This window comes from Dasypus novemcinctus, chromosome 2, assembly GCF_030445035.2.
Source record: "Dasypus novemcinctus isolate mDasNov1 chromosome 2, mDasNov1.1.hap2, whole genome shotgun sequence".
NCBI classification, from domain to species: domain Eukaryota; kingdom Metazoa; phylum Chordata; class Mammalia; order Cingulata; family Dasypodidae; genus Dasypus; species Dasypus novemcinctus.
In genome coordinates, this window is record NC_080674.1 from 182,921,552 (window position 1) to 182,932,112 (window position 10,561).

Here is a 10,561-nt window from a genome sequence, read left to right on the forward strand (position 1 = left end):
CCTGGAGCTCCTTGGCCTCCATCCCCACTCCCTCCCACTGCACCTGCATCCCATAGCTGGGGGACAATTTAAAAACTACCTTCTGTTAAAGAAAGACAATTAGGGAAGTGGATTTTGCTCAACTTGATAGAGCGTCCACCTACCATATAGGAGGTCCACGGTTCAAACCCAGGGCCTCCTGACCCATGTGGAGCAGGCCCACACGCAGTGCTGACGCGCACAAGGAGTGCCATGCCACGCAGGGGTGTCTCCCATGTAGGGGAGCCCCGTGTGCAAGGAGCATGCCCTGTAAGGAGAGCCGCCCTGCACGAAAAAAGCACGGCCTGCCCAGGAGTGGCGCCACACACACGGAGAGCTGACACAACAAGATGATGCAACCAAAAGAGACATAGATTCCCAGTGCTGCTGACAAGAATACAAGCAGACACAGAAGAACACACAGCGAATGGACACAGAGAGCAGACTACGGGGACGGGGGGAGAGAGGGGAGAGAAATAAATAAAAAATAATAAATCCTTAAAAAAAAAAGAAAGAAAATTAAATACAGGCAAAACATCATGGAGGTGCTTCCTGTCCAGGGACCTGAAGACCTAAAAGAAATGTGAAAAGCAGGCAGTTCTCGGGAGTCTTTGCTTTTATAAACAAACCTTTTCTGCCTACACTTAGAGCTTTAACAAGGAGTGGTATTTGAGGGTTCTGTTTTCTTGAGAATCTGTAGGAGACAGCACAGCCCCAAGGGCATTGGGTTGCGATTGATAACAAGCCTGATAAGTAGATACACCTGGAAAGAGAAAGTCTCCTTATTGGCTTTGCCTCACTTGCCAGGGGCAGGAATGATTAACTGCTTAGTTTCTCAAAGTTTACTTAGATATTTCATCCCCAAGGCTTGGCACAGTTAAGGGGAAGGTGAGGATTAACTAGGGAGATGGTGTTTCTTAACTTGGGTACACAACCTCTCTACGAGAATGTTTAAGTTTTGTATTTCCAATTTGATGATTTTTTTGTTAGAGGGGGTTTACAGAAAAACTATGCAAAAAATACAGAGTTCCCAAATACTGCCCTATTATTAACATATTGGAGTAGTGTGACACATTTGTTGCAATTAATTAGAGAACATGTTTGTAGCTGTACTGTTAACTTTAGTCCATAATTTATTTTAGGGCTCACTCTCTGTGCTGTAGGGTTCTATAATTTTTTTGCTGTTGTTTTAAAATTTTTATTCTAGTAACATATATAAACCTAAAATTTACCCTTTTAACCACATTCAAATATATAGTACAATGCTGCTAATTACATTCACAATGTTGTGATGCCATCACCACGTCCATTACCAAACTCGGTACAATTTAAGCATTAACTCCATGTTCCCTCCCCCCACCTTGGTCCCTAGGAATCTATATTCTAGTTTCTGACTCTATGAGTTTGCTTATTCTAATTATTTCATATCAGTGAGATCACACAATATTTGTCCTTTTGTGTCGGACTTATTTCACCCAACACGATGTCTTCAAGGTTCATCAATGTTGTTGCATGTATCAGAACCTCATTCCTTTTATGGCTGAATAATATTCCATTGTATGTATATACCACATTTTGTTTATCCATTCATAAGTTGATGGACACTTGGGTTGCTTCCATCTTTTGGCAATTGTTCATAATGCCACTATGAACATTGGTATGCAAATATCAGTTTGAGTCCCTACATTCAGTTCTTTTGAATATATATCTAGAAGTAGGATTGCTGGGTCATATGGTAATTCTATACTTAATTTTCTGAGGAACTGCCAAACTGTTTTCCAAGGCTGCACAATTTTACATTCTACCAATAATGAATGAGTGTTCCTATTTCTCCATATCCTCTCCAACACTTGTAATTTTCTGTTTTTTTTTTTAAATAGTTATCATTCTAGTGAGTTTGAAGTAGTATCTCATTGTGGTTTTGATTTGCATTTCCCTAATAGCTAATGATGTTGAGCATCTTTTCATGTGCTTATTGGCCATTTGTATATCTTTTTTGGATAAATGTCTATTCAAGTCTTTTGTCCATTTAAAAAAATTTTTATTGTAAATTTAGAGGATTTTGTTATATATTCTGGATATTAAACTCTTCTTGGATATGTGATTTCCAAATATTTTCTCCCATTGTGTAGATTTTTTCTTTTTTTTTAAAGATTTTATTTTTTTATTTATTTAATTCCCCTCCCCTTCCCCGGTTGTCTGTTTTCTGTGTCTTTTTGCTGCGTCTTGTTTCTTTGTCCGCTTCTGTTGTCGTCAGCGGCACGGGAAGTGTGGGCGGTGCCATTCCTCGGCAGGCTGCTCCCTCCTTCGCGCTGGGCGGCTCTCCTTATGGGTGCACTCCTTGCGCGTGGGGCTCCCCTATGCGGGGGACACCCCTGTGTAGCACAGCACTCCTTGCGCGCATCAGCACTGCGCATGGGCCAGCTCCACACGGGTCAAGGAGGCCCGGGGCTTGAACCGCGGATCTCCCATGTGGTAGACGGACGCCCTAACCACTGGGCCAAAGTCCGTTTCCCTGTCTTTTTTTTTTTAAAGATTTATTTTTTACTTTATTTTTCTTTATCTCCCCGCTCTCTGAGATGGTTCTCTCATCTGTCTGTTCATTGCTTGCCTTCTCCAGGAGGCACAGGGAACTGATCCCAGGACCTCCCACATGAGAAGCGAGTGGCCCATGCCTGAACCATATCCGCCGCAGGCTGCAGCATCTGCTGGCTTTATAGCATCTGCTCATTGTGGTGGGGGCGGTGTCTAGCTTGTTGTGGCAGTGTGTAGCTCGTTTTGGCAGCATCTAGCTTGTGGAGGGGGAAACATCTGCTTGTCTTCTTTTACGAGGCACCAGGACCCCAAACTGGGACCATTCATGCAGTAGGCAGGTGCCCAACTGGTCGAGCCACATCTGCTTCCCTAGATTGGCCTCCCCCCCATCTGGTTGCATCATCATCTTTTTGGTGCATCGCTTTGCCACATGGGGGCCTGCATCTCACTGGACAGGTCTGGGACACCTTTTTTCTTTTTTCACCAGGAGGTTCCAGGGATAAAACTTGGGTCCTTCAATATGGTGAACAGGAGCTCAATTGCTTGAGGCACAGCCACTTCCCCCTAGACTGTCTTTTTCTTTCAAGGTAAAGTTCACTGAAGCTCAAAAGATTTAATTTTGATGATGTCCCATTTGTCTATTTTTTCCTTTTTTGCGTGCTTTGGATATAAAAGTCTAAGAAGCCATTGACTAACACAAGGTCCTGAAGATGCTTCCCTGTGTCTTCTTACAGGAGTTTTACGGTTCTGGTTCTTATTTTTAGATCTTTGCTCCACTCTGAGTTGATTTTTGTGTATGATGTGAGGTAGGGATCCATTTTCATTCTTTTACATATGGACAAGGTGTTTTCTCAACACCATTTGCTGAAGAGACTATTCTTTCCCAGTTGAGTGGACTTGGCATCCTTGTCAAAAATCAGTTAACCATGTAACACATTATAGTGAGTAGCAGCTGGTTTATAAATGGGATTGTGGCTGAAAAGGGTAGTTTAGCAATATAAATGTTAATTGAAAGAAAGCTAGAGAATAATCTTGGGAATGAATAACATAGTGAACCCAGAGGTGGATGAGAATTGTGATTGATGGTACAAATACAAGAGTATCTTTCTGTGAACTAAAATGGATATATGTCGCTATTGCTTGCTAGTGGGAATGTGGAGAAGCATGGGAAAAATACAATTAATGTAACCTATGGGCTATAGTTAACAACAATACTGTAATATTCTTGCATCAATGCCTAAGATGTGCAATGTTAATAATAGGGGGTATGGAAAAATATAGCAAATATATGCTATAGATGAAAATTAGTGGTAATAGTCTGATGATATGATCTTTTTAAAAAATAGGTAGGCATCTTATTTTTTATTTTTTTATTTTTATTTTATTTTTTTAGATTTATTAATTTCTTTGTTTCTCTTCCCTTCCTTGCCTCTCCCCCAGTTGTCTGCTCTCTATGTGTCCATTTGCTGTGTGTTCTTCTGTGTCCGCTTGTGTTCTTGTCAGCAGCACTGGGAATCTGTGTCTCTTTTTGTTGTATCATCTTGCTGTGTCAGCTCTCTGTGTGTGCAGCACCACTCCTGGGCAGGCTGCACATTTTTTTTTTTTTTTACTGCACTGGGCGGCTCTCCTTATGGGGTGCACTCCTTGCACGTGGGGCTCCCCTACATGGAGTCACCGCTGTGTGGCACAGCACTCCTTGTGTGCATCACCACTGCGCATGGGCCACTCATCACATGGGTCAGGAGGCCCAGTGTTTAAACCCTGGACCTCCCATGTGGTAAGTGGCTGCTCTATCCATTGAGCCAAATCCGCTTCCTTGATGACATGATCTTATATTCTGTAACAAATGTTCCACAGTGGTGCGGTATATTCATATAGGTATTCTACACACATGCATCATTGTATTTTAAGTTCACAATTTCTGTAATAAAAATATATTTTTAAAAAATCAGTTGGGGCTCCCCTACACAGGGGACACCCCTGCGTGGCATGGAACTCCTTGTGTGTGGCAGCACTGCACATGGGCCAGCTCACCACATGGGTCAGGAGGCCCTGGGTTTGAACCCTTCACCTCCTATATGGTAGGGAGATGCTCTATCAGTTGAGCCACATCCGCTTCCCTGTAATAGGTTTTAAGATGGAGAAGTGTGAGTCCTCCAATTTTGTTTTTCTTTTTCAAGATGGCCCTGACTACTCGGGGCCTTTCCTTTCCATCTAAATTTGATGAGTGGCTTTTCCATTTTTGCAAAGAAGGTTGTTGGAATTTTGATTGGGATTGCATTGAATCTGTAAATTGCTCTGGGTAGAATTGACATTTTAAAAATATTTAGTCTTCCAATCCATGAACATGGAATTCCTTCCATTTATAAAGTCTTCTTTCATTTCTTTTAGCAATGTTTTGTAGCTTTCTGTGTACAAGTTCTTTACATCCTCAGTTAGATTTTTTCCCTATATATATGATTCTTTTAGTTGCTATTTAAACAGTATTTTGTTTTTCCTGATTTCTTCAAGTTGTTCATTACTAGTGTACAGAAAGGCTACTGATTTTTGCATGTTGATCTTGTATCCTGAGTTTTGCTGAATTTGTTTATTAGTTCTAGTAGCTTTGTTGTGGATTGTTGAGGATTTTCTACATATAGGATCATGTTATATGCAAATAGGGAAAGTTTCACTTTTTCCTTTCCAACTTGGATGCCTTTTATTTCTTTCTCTTGCCTAAATGTTCTGGATAGAACTTCACCCAATAGGTTGGCACTAGGCACACATGTACCCCAGTATACACACAGGGGCTACCCTGCTCCCTCTGCAACAAGGCCAGGGACACAGTGGCAGTGCAAGCTGGTGCCTTCCCGTGTTGTGGAGGGGGAGTGGGAGGGCCCAAGGGTGCCAGGAGTTTCTTCTACCATCTTTGAAGCTGTGTTTTCTTTTTTTTTTTTTACATTTATAAGATATATTTATTATTTTTCTGACCAAAGTACAATGGTTTTTTAATCTTCTTAAACAAAAACTATGAAAAAGTAGTATTTAGGAAAACAAAACACAAATAAAAATTTAACCATTATCATTTTCTTTTCTACTTTATAATAAACCTATATTTAACTAGGAAAACAAAACAAAACAAAACAAACAACTTTGAAATGTAACTTAAATGCTAACTGAATCATTTTTCCAGAAATCTAGCAGATGCATTTCAAAGTTCCACTGCTAGGAATTTTCTTAACACCAGTTTAATCATTAATAAGACTTTATAATAGAGCATAAGAGAAATAAGCCATTAGATATGATCCTTGTCCCCTATCTTCATATTTAAGTCAGAACAAAGCTATATTCTGTGAGCTTCTGAATCCCAATGTTCCCAACCCAACCCTGGAAGCAAAGAATATGTCCTGTCACATAACTTTGTACATACAAGTTGTAGTAAAACAAAGCCCACATTTTCTTACCTTCCTATAGGAAGTAATTATTTGATAAATACTAAAACACTTCTAAAAATCCATTTTATGAGTTTGTTTACCAAACACATTTTCCAAGGACTGCATAAAAAATTTCTTTGAAATTTGGTCCATAAATTCACTTTACAGGTTGGAAATTTAAAGTCTGAAAGAAAAGAGAAATTGGGGATGCCTAATCCTAGCATGTTGCGATAAAAGGGATATGCACACATGCTAACAAGTTTTGCTCACAAAAGGGGTGTCCTTTTTGAATAAAAAGAAAGAGCCAGCTGATACCCTTCTTTGTTTTGTGAGCACCATAACTCAAGATGAAATTGAACCAGAACTCACTGTCTACTCTTGTGACAAAAAAGAAAAATAAGTTTAAAATTTTAATTTGTTTTACTCCATGCTTTCCAGACAGTGAGATGGAATTATGAAAAGATTAAGGGAAACGGACTTGGCCCAGTGGTTAGGGCGTCCGTCTACCACATGGGAGGTCCGCGGTTCAAACCCCGGGCCTCCTTGACCCGTGTGGAGCTGGCCCATGCACAGTGCTGATGCGTGCAAGGAGTGCCCTGCCACGCAGGGGTGTCCCCGCATAGGGGAGCCCCACGCGCAAGGAGTGCGCCCCGTAAGGAGAGCCGCCCAGCGCGAAAGAAAGTGCAGCCTGCCCAGGAATGGCGCCGCCCACACTTCCCGTGCCGCTGACGACAACAGAAGTGGACAAAGAAACAAGACGCAGCAAATAGACACAGAGAACAGACAACGGGGGGGGGGGGGGGGGGGGGGGGCAGGAATTACATAAATAAACAAATCTTTGAAAAAAAAAAGGTTGCCTTAAAAAGGCATTGTGAGAGCAGCTATCAAAGCAATAGTCAAGCATGATTTCGAGGATGTTTTCAGGTTCTTAGGGCGAGCCTTCTTTGTCACAAACTTCACAACTTATCAAAAACTTCATCAACAGATTCAGAAGCATCCATTTTCTTGACTTTCCCCCTTTCCTTATATAAGTCAATAATTGGCTTGGGTGACTGAAGACAGGGCTGAAGTCTCTTTTCCAAGGTTTCTCTGCTGTCATCAGTCCTACCACTGCTCTTCCCCCCCGGAGACATCGTTCAACACAGAATCTCCTTATTACAGTCAAAAGACAGATCGAACGCTACATCTGCCTTCCCATCCATGGTCTTGTTCCAACCTTGACGGTTGTCTTGATTTCCTGGAAACCCGTCAATCAAGAGTTCACTCTTCTGGGCATTGGAAGCCATTGTCCGGCCCATCTCCCTCTTTAATGAACTGATGGCTATCTCAATTGGCACCATCTTTCCTTCTTTAATGTACTTTTCAAAGAGCTCACCAGACTGTGAATCTCGGTTGTGCCTTTCATCACGTAGGTCTCCTGCAGAAAGGTGCATATAACCATCTTTCTCAACGCTGCGTGTGTGCTGGGTGCCCTTGCCAGCACCAGGCCCACCCAGAACCAACACGACAGTGGCTTCATGAGGCAGGCAGGATAGAGAAGCGTCTGGCCAGTAAGCAGTGGGGAGCCAACGCTCAGGACGTGCAGCCGCCGGCAGCGGCAGCGGCTCAGCATACGCCACGTCTCCGCCTGGCCTTGGGGGAGGAAGGGGCCAGCAATGCCCCCGCCGGCCACTGTGACTGAAGCGGTTTTCTTGATTCAACCCTTGCCCAGTTAATACAGCCCTGCGACTGTTTTCCATAGTTTTTTGTTTGTTTTCTTTTACTGGGGCTGGGGATTGAACCCCCGACCTCTTATGTGGGAAGCTGGCAATGGACCACTGGGCCACATGGGCTCCCTTGAGTTGATTTTCTCCTTTGCTTGCTGTTTTCAGGAGGCGCAGGGACCTAACTGGGACCTCCCGTGTGGGAAGCAGGTGCTCAACATCAAGCTTGAGCCAAATCCCCTCCCCTGCTTCCATAGTTTTGAGAAAGGTTATTGTCTTTAATATTCCTCTGCAACCTTGGCCTTAGGGCGGGTTGGACGATGGCCACCCTCCTAGCTGGCCCCCAGCAATCTGAAGTAGCAGATCAAAAGGAGTGATCTGTGATCAGACCCCACTCCCTCCCCGGAATTTGGAGGACTAGGTCTTTCTGTCCCACCCTGGCACCAGCAAGCTATGCCAGGCCTGAGCTCCAGTCCCCACTGGAGCAGGGGCTGGTAGCCTGTAGGGAGGGTGAAATTCACTACTATTTATGGCAATTTACCAGCCTCTTCGTTCCGATTCTCCCTTGAGGCTGCACAATATTCCACGAGACTCTGGGGTTTCCAAATAGTTGACCCAGACATTTCCTGCCAGCTCATTGGTTGTTTTGGTAGAGGGACTGATTCCTGGAGCCTCCTACTCTGCCATCTTCCCACAATTCTCACTCTGATGATATTTTTAAAAGATGGGTAGGTATATAGGCATATTCTAGATTATCTGAATGTTGGCCTTAACAACTGAATGCTGCTAGCAAGATAATCGCGATCCCAGGGTTTCATGGGCTAGTGAGAGAAGAACAAGTTGGACTTAATACATATTTGATAAATTTATACCAAATGAGGGCTAGATGACACCATAATGTGCTGCTTTAACAAGCCTTCCCACTATATCCTTTAGAGAAAGATGAGGGGGAAACTGAGTTGTCATAATGCAGAGAATATATAGGTAGATCGGTCCCCAAAACTCTGCTTCAGTATGGTTGGCTCCATGCAGCCATTGTGAGCAGAGGTATAGCTAGGACAAAATAACATCAGCTTTATGTTACTACCATTGAAGTAAACTCTATTGGCTTTGTAATTGTGCGTTCAACCTCTAAAAGTGTTCACCTTTAATTTCTATAATAGCTACAAAGGGAACATGCTTATGCCTGGTTTGCTAGATAGCATATTTAGATAGTGTAATCAAAATCATTTAAATGGAAACACTGAGGTTCTATAAGAATTTTGTTACCTTTGAAATAAATAGGTACAAACTCAGATTTGAGAACCCATTTTTAAACATAAGGAGCTCCACCTCAAAAATGTGGCTCAGAAATGAGCAATAGACAGTGAAAGTGAAAAGCACTTTATAAAATTCATGTGCATAGCGGCAAGGAAATGACCTGGGCCTCAAATCTTCTCCAAGGACATTCAGTAGCTGTTTTGTGCTTCCGCAAGGTACACAAGGGCTACCAGGCATCTTGACCTTCCAAGAGGACCTTCCACAGGGTTCTTCAAGTGAAATGCTCAGGGTCCTAAGGTAAGTACAGGGAGAAAAATCAGCAAATCTGCAGTTCTTTCAAGACTGAAGAACCAGTTGGTAGTAAGTAACAAATACCACCCAAGTTGGATTTGTGGAATTTATGCCTTATGAGGCATAAACTCAATTTAATATGGTGAAATTCTGAATAATGATTAAGTTCTAGAATCTGCAGCAGTACTTTCCAAAGCGTGTTCTGTGGAATGTTTGTGTTATATGAAAAAGAGGATTCTGTTGTCAAATTCAATTTTCTAACACCAGATTAAAACAAGCTAAATAGGCTTCTTTACTGTAGGACTACTTCTCAAAGCCTCTAAAGTGCTAGTGTGTGACATGAATCTCCAAGGAGAGAGGAGTGGAGGGAACTCATAAGTGTTTCCCAAATGGATTTGACTACAGAACACTGTTTTCATGATCATGTTCAAGTGTTGATAATCCATGAACACACACTGGAAAAACTTTCATTTAGAGAAAAGTAATAAAAATAGGAGATGAATATACCTGAGTCCAGGGGTGCCTGTTTATGCTTTTGTATGGCTTGCGCACTAGGAATGGTTTTTACATTTCAAAACGGTTGCATTTTAAATAGGTATGTAAGAACTTAGATAATATTTTTGTTTTGCCTCTTGATTCACAAAATCCAAAATATTTACTATCTGACTCTTTAAGGAAAAGTTTGCCGACTTCTGCACTAGGCAGTGAAAATAATATTTGAAGATTGATAATTTTTATTAATATTTTTTAACTCTTCTCTCTTAGTTTGCTGTAGCTGCTATCACAAATACAATAAATTGGTTTGGCTTAAGCAGCAAGCGTTTACTGGCTCATGGTTTCAGATGTTAGAAGTACAAGTCCAAAGTTGGCAAGACCATGCTTTTTTCGCAGGTTGGTAGCTCTCTGGTGCTGGCCGCCGACAGTGCTTGGGGTTCCTCAGCTTATCTCTGCCTCCCCTCACTTGGAGACATCCTCAGGCTTCTGTGACTTCTGGATCTCCTCTAAAGGCCTCCAGTAATCTGGACCAAAACCACCCTCATTCAGTTGGGCCACATCTTGACTAAAAATAACCTCTCCTAGAAGTCCTGCTTTCAATGGGTTCACACTCTCAGGAATGCTGATTATGATGAAGAACATGTTTCTTCCAGGGTATGCAATTCAGCCTACCATGTCTTGATGGATTCAAACTCTTAAGCTTTAGAAGTGCCTACAATGTGCTAGGAAAACATCATTTCCCTTACTCTTCACAACTTTGTGAGAAAGGCATTATTGTCTGCATTTTGCAGATGAGGATGTTGAATAACAGAGAGTAAAGTGCATATCAGAGCCAGAACGCAAACC

General features: G+C 42.2%; 1 pseudogene; it reads right to left on the bottom strand.

Annotated features, from left to right (window-relative positions):
- Positions 1 to 6,922: 6,922 nt before the first annotated feature.
- LOC131275322 (UMP-CMP kinase pseudogene) lies at positions 6,923 to 7,578 on the bottom strand (annotated as a pseudogene).
- Between the last annotated feature and the right edge of the window lie 2,983 nt (positions 7,579 to 10,561).